This window comes from Geotrypetes seraphini, chromosome 3 (genome assembly GCF_902459505.1).
Source record: "Geotrypetes seraphini chromosome 3, aGeoSer1.1, whole genome shotgun sequence".
NCBI lineage: Eukaryota > Metazoa > Chordata > Amphibia > Gymnophiona > Dermophiidae > Geotrypetes > Geotrypetes seraphini.
Window position 1 is genome coordinate 380,696,732 of NC_047086.1, and position 20,608 is coordinate 380,717,339.

Consider the following 20,608-nt stretch of genomic DNA (forward strand, 5'->3'; position numbering starts at 1 on the left):
CGCTCGAAGGAAGGTGTTGTTGGAGATTGCCCATTTCCAGAGGCGCAGGGCTTCCCGACAGAGGGGCCAAGACCCTGTTCCCCCTTGTTTGTTTACGTAGTACATTGCTACCTGGTTGTCGGTTCGGATGAGAACCACCCGGTCGTGGAGCAGATGTTGAAAAGCTACAGCTGCGAGATAGATGGCCCGAAGCTCTAGCACGTTGATGTGGCAGCGACGGTCCTCTGCTGACCACATCCCTTGAGTGCGTAGGCCATCCAGATGGGCTCCCCAAGCGTACTCCGATGAGTCCGTGGTGAGTACCTTGTTGTGTGGGGGGGGCGAGGAAGAGCAAACCTTTGGAAAGATTTGAAGAGTCGGCCCACCAGCGGAGCGATCGTTGCAAGGAAGGAGTCACTGTCACGGAGCGATCGATCGAGTCCCGATCTTGACACCATTGAGAGGCTAGGGTCCATTGAGGGATTCTCAGGTGGAGACGGGCGAATGGTGTGACATGGACGGTGGAGGCCATGTGGCCTAGTAGAGTCATCATCTGTCGAGCTGATACCGAGGGTAGCAGTGAGATCCTTCGACTCAGATTTACTAACGCCTCTAGACGCGGAGGGGGGAGGAAGGAACGGAGGCGAACCATGTCCAGCGTGGCCCCGATGAACTGCAGGGACTGCGAGGGGCTCAGTTGGATTTTGGGAAGATTTACCTCGAACCCCAGACTCTGTAGGTAGATAATAGTCTGTTGGGTCGCTGAGATAACCCCTTCCTGGACGGTGCTTTGATCAGCCAGTCGTCCAGGTAGGGGAATACCTGAAGACCCTGGGAGCATAAGGCAGCTACGACCACCACGAGGCACTTGGTGAAGACCCGGGGTGACGATGCTAGGCCGAAGGGGAGGACTCGGTATTGTAGGTGCAGGTCTCCTACTTGGAAACGCAAGAACTTGCGGTGAGCGGGGTGCACTGGAACATGTGTGTACGCCTCCTTCAGATCGAGGGGAGCAGAGCCAATCGCCTTTTTCGATCAGGGGGTAGAGGATCGGTAGGGAAAGCATCCAAAATTTTTCCCGTACCAGAAATTTGTTGAGTCGTCTCAAGTCTAATATTGGGCGTAGGTCTCCCGTTTTCTTCAGTACCAGGAAGTAACGGGAGTAGAAGCCCTTCCCCCGTTGGTCGGGGGGAACCTCCTCCACTGCTCGCAGGCGAAGCAGATCTCGAGCTTCTGAGAGGAGTAGGGGTAGCAGCGTGCGGTTGGGAGGGGCACGTCATTGGGGGCTGTCTGGAGGAATGGCTCGAAAGTTGAGAGAGTATCCTGATGAGCTCACGCCAAGGACCCATGCGGTCCGACGCGAGTTGTTCCCAGTGAGGGTAAAAAGCTCTGAGGCGGCCCCTGATGGGTAGGGAGCCTGGGACTCTGTCAAAAGGACGGGGATGGTTTGGTAGTTGCAGGTGGTTAGGATTTGGTTGGGGCCCGATGGTGGGCTTGTGGATGCCTTGGCGGAGGCCGGGAGTAGGCGGGAGTGGATTTTTGCGGGTAGCGGCGCGGAGGGGCCCTGAACGGTCTGGACGCGGGCAGTTTTGGCTTTTGCCGGACGAGGGAGGCAAATGAGCGTTCGTGTTCAGAGAGGCGTTTTGTAGCCGCCTCTATAGTGTCGTCAAATAGCTCTTTTCCCACGCAGGGGAGGTTAGCCAACCGGTCCTGTAAGTTGGGGTCCATGTCGACCAGGCGCAGCCAAGCTAGTCGGCGCATGGCGACAGCAAAGGCTGCCTCTCTGGAGGAGAGTTCAAAGCCATCGTAGGCCGCGTGGAATAGATGGAGGTGTAGGTTGGAGAGGGACTCTACAAGCAGGCTAAATGCTCCTTGGCGAGAGGCTGGTAAGTCAGTCTCAAAGGCTCTCAGTAGTCCGATGAGGTGTTTGAGGTAGGATGTGAAGGTGAAAGTGTAGCTTTGCACCCTAGAGACCATCATCGCATTTTGATATAGTCTCCTGCCGAACTTGTCCAGGGTTCGGCCTTCCCGACCTGGGGGGACCGTGGCTGAGACCCGGGAGGGGTGAAGCCTTTTTCAAGACGATTCTACCAGCAGCGACTGGTGAGAGAGCTGCGGTTGTTCAAACGCCGGGTAGGTACTTGGCCTCCATTTTGGAGGGGACGGCTGTGACCATATAGGGGGTCTCCAGGTTCCTGAAGAAAGCCTGTTGGAGTACCGGATTAGGTGGTAAACGAAGGGACTCTCTGGGCAGTGATGGCATGTCCAGCTCCGCTAGGTACTCTTTTAAGTATCTGGAGTCGGACTGGAGGTCTAAGTCCAGAGCATGGCCCATGTCCTGGATAAAGTGAGTGAAGGATGGGCGGATGTTCCCGAGGCCCCGTGTGGGGTCGGTGAACGAGACATCCGTCGGGTGGAGAAGGACGGGGAGGCTTCCCTCGAGTATCGAGGTTCCTGCTCCGATCCACGTTCCGAGACCGGGGAAGCACTGTGGGAGTGTTCCGGGGTTGGGGGATCTCCGACGTCTCGAGGAGCCCCTCGTAGACGATGCCGGGGTTCGGGGGGTACCGATCGATGTCGAATCGGTGACCTCGACCCGACTCCCTCGGTGAAAAGCCTGGCACCTCGGACCGGAGCCCCGGTCCGAGGGGGAGTTCGGAGGATGCGCGGGTTGGAGAGTGATAACTCCGCCACCCTGAGCGGTCCCGTACGAGGTGTAGGGGAACGGCCTCATAGAGTGGGGGAACCCCGGGCCTTCTGGAGGTACGGCGGTTCGAGGGTTTCTGTCAGTTTAGCACGATGTTTTGCCCTGTGGCGGTCTGTAGGGGGAGAGCGCCTCGGGTGCCTCGGCGAGGAGTCCAAGGAGGATGAGATGCGGCGAAGTTTGCGCACTTTTCCCCGAGGTGGCTCGACGCGAGGCTCAGGCTGGTCTGGCACATGCGGGGTCGAGGTTGAGGTTGAGGCCGGTTGTAGATGGGCCATTGCAGCGGACAGCTCCGACGAGATCATTGCTCGGAGTAGGTCCTGGAAGACGGGCACGGACAGCATCGAAAGCATGTCCCCTGCCTCGGTGCACTCCACCGGGGCGACCTCGTATCAGAGTATTCCCGTGTGGTGGAGGCACGGCCCGAAGGCTTGGAGGGATTCGCCAGGGCTGTAAGCATTGGACTTCCGCCATGAGTCGCCGGTGTCCCCGAGGTTGGTTTCTTCGCTGGTACAGAACCTGAAGAGGGAAGAGGGGACTTACCCGGAGCCGAGCTTTCTTTGTCCCGAGGACTTCGGGTCGAGTGGGGGGGGGGGGGGGGGGGGGGGGGGGGGGGGGGGGGGGGGGGGGGGGGGGGGGGCCGGAGTATTCGTGGCCGAGGTCAAGGCCGGGCCGAGGCCGACCTCGAGGCCGAGGTAGAGGGTTGGTCTGGGGCGAAAAGATCCGCCATGCGGGCTTTCCTTCGACGGAGGGCCCGATTCTGGAAAGTAGCGCACTGGGGGCAGGAGTCAGTTGGATGAGCAGCCCCCAGGCAAAGGATGCACTGGCGATGCGGGTCTGTGATGGAAAGAAGCCGCTCGCACCGGGTGCACTTTTTAAAGCCGGTCAAAGGCCGGGACATAGAATCGAAAGTGGCCACGGCTCGAGTAGCCACGCGGCCACGGGGACCCGGAAGCCTCTGGGTCGGTCAAAACGAAGCAGGAATCAAGTTGAAGAAGAAGAATTTCACGCACAGCGACTTAAACGAGGAAAAACAAGAAAATTTGCGGTGCTAGAAGGCAGTTGGGGCAGAGCCTGAAAAAACACGACTTCTAGGCTCAGCGGAAAATTTTGAACTGGAGACCACGAGGGGATGCGCCCCCTAGTGGAGCAGGAAGGCACGCATGCGTGGAGCAGCAGAGCAAACTTAAATCTTCAATCAAGTTTGCTTGAAAATGCTTCCGCATCGGGGCTCCGTAGATGACATCACCCACATGTGAGAATATCATGCCTGCTTGTCCTGGGATAATATCCAAAATCTATTTACTATGCCAGCTTCTACAACTTTAACTGGTAGGCACCATAACATTTTTGAGCATTATTGATGAACTGATTTTTTTTTTTTTTTTTTGGGGGGGGGGGGAGGGAAGATAAATAAAGATGGAAAGATCAGGTTAAAAAATGTATCTGAGGAGGCTTTTATATATATACAGTAAAGGGAGGAGTTTGGTGTTGTTGACATATATTTGAATTTACATATTCATCCACTCCAAACATTAGAGAACCAAAGAATCTCAACAAAAGCACATAATTAGGAATAGGTTGAGGGAGAAATGATACAGCATAGTGTTAAGAGCTCACTCAGTGTGTTTTTCATAATGGAAAAAAGAGGTAAAGGGGCTAAATTTAGATTATTATGGGCACCTATACAAGAGTTTGCAGATAACAGTTGAATTGTAGTGAGAGAATGGAGATGTATGTAGGTATGGATGGATGTTAGTTTTCTCACTCTCCGCAAATGGGATGGGTGGGTGGGGAGGGAGAGTTTGTTTCAAGGATTTTGTCTCTTAGGGCTCCTTTTACTAAGCCGCATTAGCGTTTTTAGCTCACGCATTTTAGCGCGCGTTAAACCCACGCTACGTGGCTAGAACTAACGCCAGCTCAATGCTGGCGTTAGCATCTAGGGCGCGCGGGAATTAGTGCGCGCTATTCCGCGCGTTAATGCCCCTAAACGCGGCTTAGTAAAAGGAGCCTTAATATCCTACGCTTTGTGTTAATAATGTTATGAGCTATTTGTTTAATTTGTTTCTTCTGCTTTATTGTATGTTGTTATACAAAATTTAAAAAAAAATATTTTGGAACTAAAAAAAAAATATAATTAAAAATTTTTTAAAAAGAGCTCACTCTAAGAAAGAAGAATGTCAAGTGGGATGTCTCAATGCTAGGGGCTCCTTTTATCAAGCCGCGCTAGCGGGGTTAACGCACGCGACTTTTCATCACGCGCTAACCCCCGCGCTAGCTAAAAACTACCTGCTCAAGAGGAGGTGGTAACGGCTAGCGGTTTAACGCACGCTATTACGCACATTAAACCGCTAGCGTGGCTTGATAAAAGGAGCCCTAGGTCTTGAGAACAATTCTGTTCAATATCTTTCTGAGCAATAACACAGAGGGATCAGGAGGAAAAGGTTGTCTTTTTGTGGACAGCAATACGAAAATCTGCAAGATAGCAGACAAGCCTGAGAGAGTGAACTGAATGAGATGCAATCTACGAACGCCTAAAGAGTGGTCAGTTGCTTGTAAGTTAATTTGGGCCAACTGGTTTTTAGCTTCCATCACTATTTCAAGTGTTAGCTATGCAATTTCAAAAGAAAAAAAAAAAACTAGACAATATCTGGAGGAACTTGAAAAGGAGATATGATATACAGTAGGTGGGTTGTTGACAAAAGTGTTGATCCCAGGACTCAAGCTGATTAATATACCTGGGACCAGAAGAACTTAAAAAGGTGTAGCCACAATCTTCTTTGGCAACAAAATGTTCCACAGTCAGTACAGAGACTTTCTGCCAAGGGATGTGAAACTGAGCTACTCTAAGCCCGAGACAAAAATCCCTATTTCATTTGAGTAACTCCCAAGGGAAAATAATCCCCTCGAAGAGCCATTGTGGTTTCTAATGTATTTGTACAGTGTAATTAAATCCCCTTTAATTGGTCCCTTCTAAGAGACATAACTTCTGACTGGATAATTCCCTGGTACATCAAAAATGAACCTTTTGTGTCTTTCTGCTAATATTTGGACATTTTTTTTTTTTTAAATCGCCCCTGCTCTTGGGAAAAGCCTGCCATTTGCCATCCATAGTGAACTTCCCCCTAAAACGCTTTAAGTTTGAAACCAGCCTTTGGAACACGAATTGGATTATGTCATGTTCATGAATGCCTTGTTCTGGCAATTTTTAATGTCCATATGTATGGTGTGTGGTTTGCCTTTGATGTTTGAATCCTGTTCCTATCCTTAATTTTGTTCTTTTCTTCTCTAATGTAGTCTGTACACCTTTTTGGTCCTGCCCATCAGCTAAAGCAGGTATACAGGAGTAAATTTAAATATAGCATATATTAATATAGTAAATGACGGTAGATAAAGACCTGAATGGTTCATCCCTTTGTTTATTCTGGGCCATAAACCTTAGAAGTCCACCCGGTACTCTCCTTAGGTTACAACTACTGGAGTTGCCGTTGAAGCTTACTCCAGCTCCAAACTATCTCCTTTGTGGGATTCAGACTATGAAAGTTTGCCCATTCATATTCTAATTAGAGATCCTGTGTGTTCATCCCAAGCTTTTTTTTTTTTTAAATACTGTCACAGTTTTCCTCTCCACTACCTCCCTCGGGAGGGCGTTCCACGCAACCACCACCCTCTCCGTGAAAATAAATTTCCTAACATTACTCCTAAGTCTACCACCCCTCAACCTCAATTTATGTCCTCTAATTTTACCAATTTTCTCTCTCTCTGGAAAAGATTTGGTCCTATATTGATACCTTTCAAAATATTTCAACATCTGTATCATATCTCCCTTGCCCCTCCTCCAGAGTATAAAAGTCCTCCAGTCTCTTGTACTTCTTTTGGTGCAGACCCCCCCTACCATTTTCATTGCTTTCCTATGGACTGCTTCAAGTCTTCTTATATCCTTGGCCATATGTGACCTCCAAAACTGAACACAACACTCCAAGTGGGGCCTCACCAAAGACCTGTACAGAGGCATCAACTCCTCCTTTCTTCTGCCTAGAATCCTTCTGGCTACAGCCACTGCCTTGGCACACTGCTTTGTGGCCTTCAGATTCTCAGTCACCATTACCCCCAAGGTCCTTCTCTCTGTCTTATCAGCACATAGAGCCCCCTCAGATTTCCACTCCCTAAACGCATCACTTTGCACTGAATTTTTGTTTCTAGGCATTAGACCATTCTTCCAACTTTTGCAGATCCTTTTTCATGTTTTCCTCTCCCTCTGGAGTGTCCACTCCGTTACAAATCTTGGTTATCTGCAAAAAGACAAACCTTTTCTGCTAACCCTTCGGCAATATCGCCCACAAACATACTGAACAGAATCCGCCCCGACACTAGTCCTTGAGACACTCCACTATTCACCTTTCCTTCCTCCGAGCAAATTCCATTAACCACCACCCTCTGACGTTTGTCCATCAACCAGTTTCTAATCCAGTTTACCACTTTGGGTCCTAACTTCAGCCGGTCAAGTTTGTTCAAGAGCCTCCTATGAGGAACTGTGTTAAACACCAAGAGACGGTCCCTGCTCAAAAGAGCTTACAATTTAATTATAACAAACAGTACAAAAAGGGTAAATTTATATTCCTGGCTCTGGTAGAGAATTACATAGGGAATGATAAGGTAGATAGGGTATGGGGCTAAGGAGGAAATAACAAACAGATATGGGTGCTTGACAAGTCGTTTTTCACTGCTTTCCCATTTGTCTAACCTACCCTTTTTTCCTCTCAACCCCTCTCACAGCCATAAAAGAAGGGAGGAAGCATTTTAAGCTGCTAACTCCCCCCTCCCCCAGCCAACTGGAACACCATGAGCCACTGAATACTCACGTACACGAATGTAGAGAGGGTGTTTGGTGGTCAAGGTGATGCAGCTTAGGATTATCACTTCCTGACTCTTATTATACTGTAGAGGAGTGAGCAACCTGTGGCCTGCTACTAAATTTTATGCAGAAAACATCATTAACCAGAGTTCTGGCAAGCTTTAAATATTGTACTTCACAAATACAATAGCCACAGAAGCAATTTCCATCATTTTTAGTTAAAGTTTTATTTAACACAGAAAGTCTATGGAGCTTTGTGGCCCGCTAGAGATAGAGATAGTAGACGACGGCAGATAATGGCCTAAGTTCAGGTCCATCCAGTCTGCCCAATAGTCACGCTCATCAATCCACCATTAAACAATGAACGTGGTACAAAATACTCGGCCCTTACTAGGACATAAGACTAATTTCACCAGATTCACATCATCATGACAGAATGCTTGTATCCTCCAACAGGTCTCGCCTGTAACTCTGCTAGCTGAAGCAACTTTATACTGCATAATCTATCGCAAACGATGACACACATTTAAAAACACATTTACACCCCCGAGTCCCTCAACACAAAGCTTTACTTGTACACATGACAGAACAAATGCGCTGTTTACGTTTAAAGCTCGATTGCTTTAGGGCCTATCCCAGTTATGGAGCTTTAAAGCCATCCTCAATGTATCCATTCAGAAGCCAAAATGCTAGGAGCAAGACACACAAAGAACAAGCATTATTTGTCAGATGGAGGAAGCTATGATGAACAAGTGAAATAGATCAGAAAAGAATCATCTTACTGAGGAGGGGAAAAAAAAAAAGATGTATTCAAATTCAAAATAGGGTGGCAGGTTTTATATATACACAACACTGCAGGGAACTTCAGCTATAGAGCGCTCTTTCTCTACAGATGAAATCAGCCTCACTCCAACAACAATCTTTTGGTATTTCAAGGTCTCAAACATTTAAATGGTTGCAGTTGAAGCAGGCTCTTCAGAAAGGGTTCTCTGAATGGTGGAACTTAAAAGATCAATAAAGCTTGCTGTTCCTGTGCTTCCAGACAGATTTCCTAGGTCATCAGGCTGCCCAGTGGTACAAATTAATATCTGGTCTTTCGAATAAAAAACCAAAAACTTGTCTTAGAGACATTTGGAGCATTGAGACAAAGCAGCAGATTTCTGCATCTCAATGGCCACGAATTTGGAATTGGAGGATGAGATGTACAGCGTCAGCATCTATGAGGCAGACTTGGTTTTTCTTATTGCATAGATCTTTTTGGACCCCGGTTAGGTTGCAAAGGTTGGATAATTCTAAATCTAATAGATGCTGGCATTGTCATCTTGATATAGGGATGTTGAATCATTTGCTTTATTATTGTCCTTTGATACTCAACCTCTGGAAAACTATTTGGGGGTCAAATTATTATGATATTGGAAGTTCCTTTATCACTATCATATGATATAGTATTATTTGGAACGATATTGCTAACCAAGAAACCTATAAATGCAAATCAGAATAAATTGTTCCTCATTGTGACAGGAGTGGCCATGCAGATGATACTGAAAAATTGGAAAAACTTGAATTATAGTTTTTGGTGGGAGTCCTTATGTCAAATTTATAAGTTTGAAAACATTTATTCTATACAGAGGGGCATCATAGTAAATTTAAGGAAATTTGGGGCCCATTAACAAATTACTGCAAGTTATGATATATTAATATTATTTCCCTTTGTTTTGTGAAAGAGTGTTATACATATCCAGGGGAGGGGGGAGGGAAGTTGGGAGGTGGGATTTAATAACTGTATATTATTTGATTGGAACAGAGTGCAGTATGCTATATTACTTATTTGTTCTTCTGTTTGCACTATGTATTTGATGTAAAAATGAATAAAGAATTTAAAAAAAGAAAAAGAAATCAGCCTCGCTCAGTTACATTTTGCAGTATAACTAAGTACGATAGTATGTATTCTTCATTTTGCAACAGGAACTCCTTCCTTCCTTCCTCTGCAACCCCCATTAAATGGAAAAAAAAAAAAAAAAAGCAACACAGTGGTAGCAGCACTGTGCTGAAGGAATGCAAGAAAAACAAACAAAAAAAAATGAGCAAAGGACACCGCAGAAAAAAAAGTGTATGGGCAAAACAGATGCAAGTGCTGAGGCAACAGTGAAATAGTCTGGACCGAGGAGAAAAGGTTATTTGGGCTGGTCTCATGGACCAATGAGCTAATCCTTCATATCGTCAATTTACAGCTTTTGGGATCCAGTGCATGAAGACATCAATATTTACCCATGGAGAAGTGGACTAAGCTAAATGCCAATGAGTTTCACAGACTTTTTCCACATGATGAACACGTTACACCCACTAGCTACACCAGTGGCAAGCTGCGGCATGCTAAACGTAGTGGCTGCGTCTCAAGGCATCCGGAAGTGCGCCGACGTCAACATGATGATGACATGCGCATGTGTGACATCACCACGTCAACGCATGTGCGAAGGCCCTACATATGGGCTCTGAGCCAAGTGGGGGAGGGGGGTGCCGGAAGGGAAGGCGCGCGGAGCGGAGAGGCGCTGGCGCCGCCTGATTTCCTACAGGATGTGCCTCTCGCCACAAGAGGCGCATCCTGTAGGCAGGCAGCCGGCGCCTCTCCTCCTTCCCAGCGTCTCGCGGCACACCTGAAATCTCAGGAGGCACACACTTTGCGAAACACTGGGCTACACGGACAACTGGATCAACCCATCACAGGTATGAAAAAAATGTGTTAGCCTACTTGTCCATAAAACTATCCATTTTAAAGTACCCTCTTTTTGATCAGTGCATTACAAGAGACCATAAGAAATAGTAGCACAGGATTTTCTATTTGTGCAAAATGCATGAGCTATTTATAAAAGTGGATGTGTACCTGAAGATATTCAGTTCATAAAATTTTTTTCTCATGGGATATCAGAGGACATTTGATTTTCATTGATTAACTTTTATGTCCCCCCCCCAAAAAAAGAAGTAGGGTTGAGCAAATGGCCTTACAAACCAGAGGAAGAGGAGGAAGAATGACTCTTCAACTTTGAGACATGCTTCTTGGGCAGCTTGATAACCACTGCTGGTACCTGACCTGAGGGAGGCAGCGAGGCAAGCGTCTCATCAGGAGAAGACTTAGCAGATTTGCTTGAGGACGAGGACCCGCCGAACGGGGAGGGTTTGATTAAGGTCGAGGTAGAAGGCAGAAACCCTGTGAGAAGCATGATCGGATTCGAGGTTGAGGTCAGGGAAAATGGATCCAAATTGCCAAAAAGTTTTCCACCTGAACTCGACGGCGTTTGAGGGCTCAAGGTTGAAGGGTAACACAGAGGGCACATGACTCCGGACACTGAACACACCAACTATGTAGGTCAGTGAGGGAGATCGCGCGCTGGCATCAGCTACACTTCTTGAAGCCTGTGACCAGCCGGGACATAAATGGAAAATTAGCCTCAGCGAGTTTGAAGCCTGTAGGCTGAGGCCGCGAGGCAGGCCCCACTGTGACACAAAAGAATAAATTTAAGTTTTTTTTGTTTTTGTTTTTTTTAAATGAAAACGCGCAAAGAAACACAGCGACCCTGTAAAAAATAAAACATGAGCTATGGTGAGAGAAGCCACAAAGTATAACCGAGTCTAGCGCAGAGCATCGAAATAGGACTTCTCGGCTCCGCGGAAAACTGAGAACTGAGGAGAAGCGCCCTGCGTTGGGCGCGAAGGCACTCGCGCATGCGCAGTGTGGCAGTTGCAAACGTTCTAAAGTTCTTCAAGCAAGTCTGCTTGTGAAGCTGTCTGCATCCGGGCTCTGTGGATGACATCACCCACTTGTTGAGAATAGGCTGCCTGCTTGTCCTGGGATAATCGGATGTACCAGTTTGTAGTTTAATAAGCGTTCAAAAAACCTTAAAAACAATCCACAAAGGATGTATACAGCCACAAGTGACCCACAGAAGGAAAACCAAATAATGTATAAAATACAAATGACCCAACACGGGCTGTGTTTTGGTAAAATAAAAAAATGTCTTCCTCAGGGGTCTTATTGGGTCCTTTGTGAATTGTTTTTAAGAACTTTTTTGCATGGCTAATTTTTTATTTGTATATGTTTTATTAAGAGAAAATCACAAAAATCCAGAAAAAAAAAATAGTACAATCTGCAGAAAGAAAATGTATGAATGCAATGAACAAAGAATAATACAACACAGTCAGTTTTGTTTTCTGCCCTCCCCCCCCACAGAAGCTGGACATCTCCCATGTCCCCATTTTGGAACACTGAATGCAATACTCAAGCTAAGCAATCGACTTCGGGCAGTTGGTGTCAATGAGTTCCAAAATGGTTCCCATGTAAATTTCAGCTTTCTCCCTCCTGGAGAGTCCAAATTAAAAATTCTCTGCCTTTCTACCTGGAGATGTTGTATGAGGAGTGCCCTCCACTGGACCAGGGAGAGAGGCTCCGCAGTCGGCCAACACAGTAAGATAACTCTTCTCTTGGGCGTGAAGGCTATCTTTAAAAAGTCTCACATATTGGACACTTATTAAATTAGAAACTGGTACATCCGATTTTCTGTTCCATAATCATTTCTTGTTTTGCTGCTTCATTTCCTTTGTAGAACCTTTTGGTGCTCTTTGCATTTTGTTTTGTCTTCAGAGAACAAGCAATATTTTTATTACAGTTTCAGTTTCCTGGCACAATGCATCTTACTATCCCAATGTTATCCAGCCTGAAAAAGCCAGGTGATGATTATATTTGATGTGCTACAAACATTAACTGTGCCAAGTCTTCATGCAAAGTTAAAACTCTGTAGCCTAAGAATCCAGAATTTTTTTTCCAGCCACTGGACTTCAGTTTACAAATCACCTTGAAAACAGATGCAACTTATTCACAGTTTCATATCCATGCATTTAATTAACCATGGGATAGGCCTTCAAGAGCGTGGTGAAAATGTAAAAATCAGCATTAATATACATAGATATACATACACACACTGCAGGGTAGATACACTAAGGTTCCCTTTTATGAAACTGCGTTAGGCATTTTTTATTTCCGGCTGTGGTGGCATTAGCGCCAGCGCTCTTAGGAATTCTTTGCGCTTCGGAGCATTTGATAATAATTTTATTCTTATATACCACCAAAGCCATGATAGTTTGAGACGGTTTACAGCAAGAAGTGCTTGACAATCAGCGAAGTGGTCACAATATAAAGTCATCGAATACAAGCCATGATAGTTCGAGGCAGTTTATACAACAAGAGGTGCTGGATAATCAGCGAAATTTACCGCTACGGCTGGCGATAAAAAAAAGCCTATCGCGACTTCATAAGGTGGGGAGAGGAGTAAATTTGTGTCATGCAAACATTGGTTTATTCTCAAGTTATATCTGGAGTAATTTCTGCATTGGAGTAAATAAAATCATTTCACATACATTGTCTATTTATGCAACTTGACTGTAAAGTTTTCCCAATTCCTCTTCAGGAAAGTTGCATAAGCAGTTATAAAGAAATGAACAAATAAAGTGACTTTAGTTTTGTTGTGTTCAAAGGTTAAAATAATGAATAAAATGTAAGGGCCCCTTTTACAAAGCAACAGGAGCGATTCTCCCATGGCAAATGCACCGAAGGACATAGGAATTGAACGGACTTCAGTGCATTTGCCGTGGAGCAATCACTACTGCAGCTTTGTAAAAAAAAAAAAAAAAAAGGAGCCCTAAATCAGTATTGTGGTGTTAAGATTTTTCTACATCTGTATATTGCTGTTCAACTGCAATGATAAAATTTTAAAAAAAGACAATATATAATTTTCTACGACTATGTTCCGTTTAAGCGGAGCGCACAGCAAATCAATCATACATTTTGCATGGATGTTACTCACAAAAATAGAATGACTGGCCTCACTTTCAAACAAATTTAACAGCACATTAAACCAGTTACCAAATGTGTGATGATTTTTTATGCTATATACAGAAATGCGTCGTTAAATAATAGTAAATATTGAAGAACTAAGGCCAGTACTGGGTAGACTTGCACAGTCTGTGTCTGTATATGGCTGTTTGGTGAAGGATGGGCTGGGGAGGACTTCAATGGCTGGGAGGGTGTAGATCAGGGATCTCAAAGTCCCTCCTTGAGGGCCGCAATCCAGTTGGGTTTTCAGGATTTCCCCAATGAATATGCATTGAAAGCAGTGCATGCACATAGATCTCATGTATATTCATTGGGGAAATCTTGAAAAAGGAGGGACTTTGAGACTCCTGGTGTAGATGGATTGGAGTGAGCTTTGACGGAGACTTCAGTAGTTGGAACCTAAGAACAGTACCGGGCAGAGCTTTGGATTCTTGCCCAGAAATAGCTAAGAAGAAGAAAAAAAACCAACAAATTTTTAAATTAAATCAGGTTGGGCAGATTAGATGGACCATTCGGGTCTTTATCCGCTGTCATCTACTATGTTACTATGTTAATACTGGGATCAAAAATCATTGGTTATTAATAAAACTTGTCGCTCATACGAAAAAAAAAAATTGCATGCATCCAGCCAATCCTTAGAGCAGTGGCCTTCATTAATTTTTAAGCTGAGGCCGTTTGGGATTCTAATGAGCTAAAAGGAGAGCTGCAAAACATCTTCCCATGTGAGACCATGACATTGCTGGCTAGTGTGGGCCAATGACATCCATCCCTACCAGTTCACCTTTAAACTTCAAGGAGGAAAGGGGGAGGGGAGTGAGGTGCATCCTCAAAATTGTGAGCGTTTTCCAAATGCATTCTCCTTTTATCTAATGAGAAACACCTCATCATTCAAGCATGCGGCTCTTCTCCCCCATCCATTTTCCGACTTTTATCCATTATCTTGTTTTTATAAGTTTCTATGTAATTTATTATTTGTTTTTATGTAATTTTATATAGTTAACCGCTTAGAAACCAGAATAAGCAGTCTAAAAAATATTTTAATAAAATAAACTTGAAACAAAGTTTTAAACGTGTAAGGCTGAAATCTTTTGATGGCCCTCAGAGCTCTCTTGTAGTCACACTGTGGCCCTTTACATGAAAAAGGTTGGAGATCACCGTTGTAGAGCATACTGCTTTTTTTACATTTATGTCACATGTGAAAAAAAAGGCTTAGCTAAAATTCCACAAATGAGTAAAAATTCCAACTATGTTTTCAGAGAAAGAAGGGATTAATCTAATTTTAGTGGGATGTTTGTGGTAATAGTAGGAATTTATAAAGGTGGAAGGACAAACCAAAGTATTCACGGTTAGATACTATCAGCGTTTTTGAACTCGATTGTTTTTATATTATTTGTATTTGATTTTAACGGAATATTTTATTACAACCCACTTTGAAATTATTATGAAAGTTGAAGCAAAATCAAATCAAATATGATTGTTTTGTAACACAAAAGTGGACAGGACCTCAAAATACCATTTGGGAAGCAAAATTTATAGTTACTACAGGTGATAAACCAGTTTTTAAAGGTTGCTTGAATTTGACGGATCAAAGTTTAGAAGTATCTCAAGATTCCTGACCTGTGATCTGAAGGCGTGGATCTCTCTCAAAAAGCAAGTCTGACCACACAGTGGTCCATGCAGTAATTATGTCAGGACTGGATTACTGTAATGCCCTATACACTAGTCAAACCAAAATGTTTGCACCAGCTTCAAATCATTCAAAACAAGAGGGTTACATACAGTGTCACATAACACCTTTCCTGTAAAAACTGCACTAGCTACTAGTACCAAACAGGGCCAAACTTATAGCCACATATGTCTCTCTGATTTTTAGAAAGACAAGGGAATAGGACTTGTACACCACTTTCTGTAGTTATACGTTCAAAGTGGTTTGCATATATACGGGTACTTATTTTGTACCTGGGACAATGGAGGATCTGAGTCAAAATGGGCCAGAGCACATATTACCGTAGCCCTCTAAACATATTTAAGGCCTCTAAGATTCAAGAAGAATCACTATCTATACTCTTGATAAACGAAGTCTTCTAAGGAGAAGTCCCCATACTCTTGAACTCATTGCCAGAGCGGCTATGTCTAACTCAAAAGACCACCTCTATTTGAAGAGGCCTGGATCTTCTCCCAAGCCTTAAATACAGGTGACAACTAACATAACACCGAATTTCTAGACCACATAACCAAAAAGTTCTATGCGGTTTACAAAACTTTATAAAAACGATACAATAAAAAATATTAGATCAGAAGTTTTAGCAAGAGGAAAATTTTCAGCCATGTTCTGAATTATTCGTAAGAAATTTTGAAACAAGAAAAGTTCTCAGTTATTTTCTAAATTGTTCATAAGAAAAAGATGTACGTATTAAATGCCGAAAAACTTTGTCATGATGTGCTGCTTGATAGGCCAAGATATTTCTTACTTTTGCATCCTTTAACTGGTGGAAAACCGAACAGAGCATGTGACTTTCTACTATTCTTGTAAGGTGCTATAAGGAATATGTCAACTAGACATGATGGAGCTGATCCAAAAGGCAACTTTTTAGCACAGACATCCCAACTTGAAAACAACTCGTTCCTCCACTGAGAGCCAATGCACCTCACAATAAAGTGGAGTCACGTGGTCGTATTTCTTCAGACCATAAATTAGTCTGACCACAGTATTCTGTATCAGTTTGAGTCTGGCCATATTTTTCTTGGTGCCTGACAAGTAGATGATATTACAATAGTCAAGAAGACTTAGGGCTCCTTTTACAAAGGTGCGCTAGCATTTTTAGCGCACACACCGGATTAGTGCATGCTAGCCAAAAAACTACCGCTTGCTCAAGAGGCGGCGGTAGCGACTAGCGCGTGCTATTCCGCATGTTAAGGCCTTAACGTGCCTTCGTAAAAGAAGCCCTTATTAGAAGTTAATATGGTCAATTTAAATGTAATGACTATTTTACTGTGTTATATTATTGTGTATTTGTTGCATTTCTTCAATAAAATGTTATAAAGTAATTCATTTATTATAATATAATAATATTAATAAACAATCTAAAGTATAAATGAAATAAATAGAATGAAGAGGGATAAGGGTAAGGGAAAAAATAGATTAGGTATATAGAACTATATTTTGGAGGAATGACAAAATATGTATGCAAATGTTTTATTATGAATTTAATTGTAATGAATATTTCTTTGTATCGTTTTATTGTATATTTACTTGATTCCTTCAATAAAATGTTATAACATAAAAGTAAAGATTGAACAAGAATTTTTAAAAATAGAAATTTCAAAATATGGTCCGATAACAAGTAATTTCCATAAAGTGTAATATCCCTTAAGAATCACAGCATCAATCTTATTCTTCATGGTCAGATGTCGATCAAAAACTACACCTAATATTTTAATTGTTTAACATATGGTATAAGATGATGAATTTATCTTAATTGATGGCTCAATGCAGTTCTTTTGTGAGATTGCGAAAAAGAATTTGGTTTTATCATGATTCACTTTCAACTTGACTGCCTGCATCCAAGAATCCATTAAATTCAACACAGACTCAATAATTTGAGTACTGTTGGATAAAACTATTGCATGGGATGATAATTGTGATACCGTCTGCATAGTTAAACAATTTCATGCCCAAGTCACTTAATATATAACCCAAGGAAGAAAGATAAACATTAAACAATGTAGGAGAAAGTGGAGAACCCTGGGGAACTCCACAAGGGTTCTTCTAAGTATTAGATAATAAGTTGTTAAATCTGACTTGGTATGATCTTGAGTCAAGAAACCCTTTGAACCATGAAAGAACTTTCCCTTGAATTCCTAGTGCGCCCAAAACTTCAAGTAATTTAGAGTGGTCCACCGAATCAAATGCACTACTCAGATCACTCGCTCTGTACTTGGACTAGCTTGCCACACACCCTGTGTACCGTTGAATTAGATATGAGGAATCAATCTATCACCTGCCTGCAGTTTAGTCACCCATCTATTTATCCTAAAGACTATGTACTACTGTTTATATATCTCAACTGCACTTGGATGTCTATTAAGACTGTATGTAGTGTGCATCATATATCTATAGTAAGCATGCACCAGAATATTCAAATAAGATGTTTCATATTTATTGTATTGACATTGTGAGAATCATACGGCATATGAATATTCTTCCAAGCTACTTGTTATAGCAGCATTTGCATTCCACTGATATTACATTTGTTGTTTTAATTGTACATATTTTTGCAACTGTATCACATTAGTTTTATTACTAGAATTCAATTTACTATCTCTAAGCTTACCTCACTGATTAAATATAAGCATAAAATAGTCAATTTGCTCTCACACCGTAGACCCTATACAATGCGGGTTGATATAATGTGGGACCATGTACAATGCAATCAAGAGGTGTACCTCTTTTTTTTTTTTTCTTTTTGCTATTATTTATTATTCTTTGGAACCCCTTAAAACACATTCATTTATAACATAGTCAAATATCTTGAACCCCAGCATGAGCGTTGTATGGGGGTCTATGGTATATTATAATAACAAAATTGTAAGCTTTGTGTCAAACTGTAACTGGCCTTGGGGAAAACTCTTCATAAAGGTAGTTAATAAATCCCAATAAATGAATAAAATCAGAAACCCAAGGAAAGGGCAGTTGGGAGGGCTTGAGAGTAAATGTGGGGGGGGGGGGGGGGCAGGGTATACAGAGGGATGCAAGACTGGAGTTTTACTTAGGGCACCTAAACCTTTGCACTTTGCTCCACCACATCACTCTTAATTCTAGTTTATGAGCTGTTAAGAGCATCACTTCTCTCAGTTTTTCCACACTGCTTTGATATCCCACATGGCCCATATCAATAATCAAAGAAAACAGCTGTCTGGTCAAAACAGCACCGATACAAACTGTAACCATATGTATCATTCATTTCATTTGCATACAGTGTTCCTTTAGTCATTTTTCTTGACATACAAAATTGCTGAAGTCCAATCTTAACTCTAGTTTATGAGCTGTTAAGAGTACGTGGAAGGATACATCTTTTGCTGGGGCTGAGAGAACTTAAGTGTCCCATTTCCATTACAAGCAAAGCCAACAAAAGAAAGATAGCACCCAGCCACCCCAGTGCAGAACAAGGCAAACTTCTTTAAAGCCTTTTTTGTCAGGGAGCAGAGGCTACAAAGGAGAAATATTTACACTGTGCCCCCACGAGTACTAAAGGTCAACAATTGCATCTCAGCTCCGAGGTGTGAAGAGGCACGGCAGAAGGAAAATAGCACGGTCCCGATTTCACAATAGCAAGAAGCGGTCGGCCTCCGCCCTGCACATGGGCTGCTGCCACCAGCAGAGCGAGAGAGCGCGAGGCAGCGGCTCGCGCAGCACCACGTGGCTGTCAGCCGCCACCGTTCACAGGCCCTCGCGCAGCATTGTCCCAGGACCCACGTCGCCCTCAACGGGGGGCATTTTAGCAGAAGACCCTCCCCTCGCCGCCCCCGTCCTGCAAACAGCCAGTCTCGCTTCACCTCCCCCCCCCCCCCCCCCCCGGTTGAATCGAACTCCCGCCGGGAAGATTTTTATACTGTTCTAATAAGATGAGCGGGAGTTTCTGCTTTCTCTCCCCCCCCCCCCCAATCCCAACGTGGGAGCCCAGAGCAGGAAGCTTGAAAGCCGGAACATTTTGCCCTGGATTTCTGATCGCGCATCTGCTTTTAAGCGTGCTCGTTTCGGGCTTTGAACCGGAAGAAACGCAACGGTGGAAAGAAAGACGAGGCACAGCCGAAGAACAGCGAAATGTTCCCGTTTTTAGGCAGAAAAAAAACCCCAAACCGCGGCCCCGATCTGTTCGGAGCTCAAAATAACCAATCCCCTTGCTCTGAATCAAGGGTTCTCCCAACTCCCACCCAAATTGGAAACAGCACGATCAACTCCCGCTTTAGTCGTGCAGGGGGGGAAATAGCAACACACGGCGCTGCAGTGTTCCGCTTCCCTAAATGTAATTATTTAAGCCTTCATCCCCGCAGCAAGACATTAACATAGAAAAATATATATTCCACAAGCTGCACAGCGAACCCATCAAAGAGAACTATCTATGCGCGTTACAGAAACGAGCTTGCTGGGGTTGATACTTACAGCAGGCATGTAAATGCGTCCCTGTGTGCAATATGGCAGAGAGAGAGAACGCGCGCGCGACTAAGGATGTGTCAATGCTAAGCCGCACAGAAAAGCCAGAACACACCGCAGAGCGGCGGCAGCTGCAGCCACGCCACCAGCTACCCCCGCGCGTTACCATGGCAGCACGCCGCCTGCCTAACCCCGCCCCCTCCTCCTACTCTAAGCCTGCCGCTCGTTCGCTCGCTTTCTTGTTTGGCGGCGGCGGCCCCACCTCCTGCTCTTCGCTTCCACTGGGGGTTGGACTCCAAAGGAAAGGGGAAGAGACACAGAGACACGTCCCAAATGATTGGATGCATTTCTTTTTTTTTTTTTTAAAGGACGATAGCAGCGTAGCGAAGAGTGACGTGAACTGCCAAACCAAAACCCTGGCGCGTGGTACACTCTAAGGTGTGGCGTTCTATTTGCGTCACGACACGTGGGTGTGGGGAAGTTGCTGCTGCGTCTTCGCTGAAGTGGGGGGGGGGGGGGGAGTTCCCGCCGGTAACTGGCTCTAATCTGTAGGGCCAAGCTGTGGTGATGAGAGTGGGGCATTCCCTGCTGAAGTTTGAGATTGCGTTTGCCTCTGGCTTAAGGACTGATCCCATAAGTTTGGAAATTGCATTTTGCTCATTGGCTGGCCCCTGATGCAGGTGTGCACTGAAACACGACTGTGTTTGGTCAATAACAAGTCCCTGTTCATTGAGGTCCTTTGTGGGGTGGGTTTTTGTTTTGGGGTTTTTTTTTTTTTTTTTGCTATATTCCTGAGGATATAGCCAGGCAGTAGGGTGCGACTTTTGTGACACTGTGGGGGAGCTAGACCTCCTGAAGAGGAACTGAATTTTTTCCTGGAACTGGCCAGCATGGTTGGCTGTTTGTCTTTCATCCACTGAATAAAGAGGGAAAGGGTGTTGACATTCAGGCTGAACTGTGCCTCCCTAGGTCCTCATACCTAGGCTGATCTCTGTGCCCAGTTCTTTCCTAGCTACACAATTTGGGTTCAGT

At 44.3% G+C, this 20,608-nt stretch overlaps 1 protein-coding gene across 5 annotated transcripts in view; it reads right to left on the reverse strand.

The window, feature by feature from the left end:
- FOXN2 (forkhead box N2) overlaps positions 1 to 19,899 on the reverse strand; it is a 134,487-nt gene extending 114,588 nt beyond the window's left edge. For 3 of the 5 annotated variants that reach the window (XM_033939420.1, XM_033939425.1, XM_033939418.1), the window contains exon 1: positions 19,586 to 19,773. The gene's annotated coding sequence lies outside the window, so the exon portion shown is untranslated. Of the gene's footprint in view, positions 1 to 18,652; positions 18,916 to 19,585; positions 19,774 to 19,838 lie in introns of those variants that run through there. The other 2 variants (XM_033939423.1, XM_033939421.1) reach the window with 2 other exon arrangements.
- Positions 19,900 to 20,608: the final 709 nt, after the last annotated feature.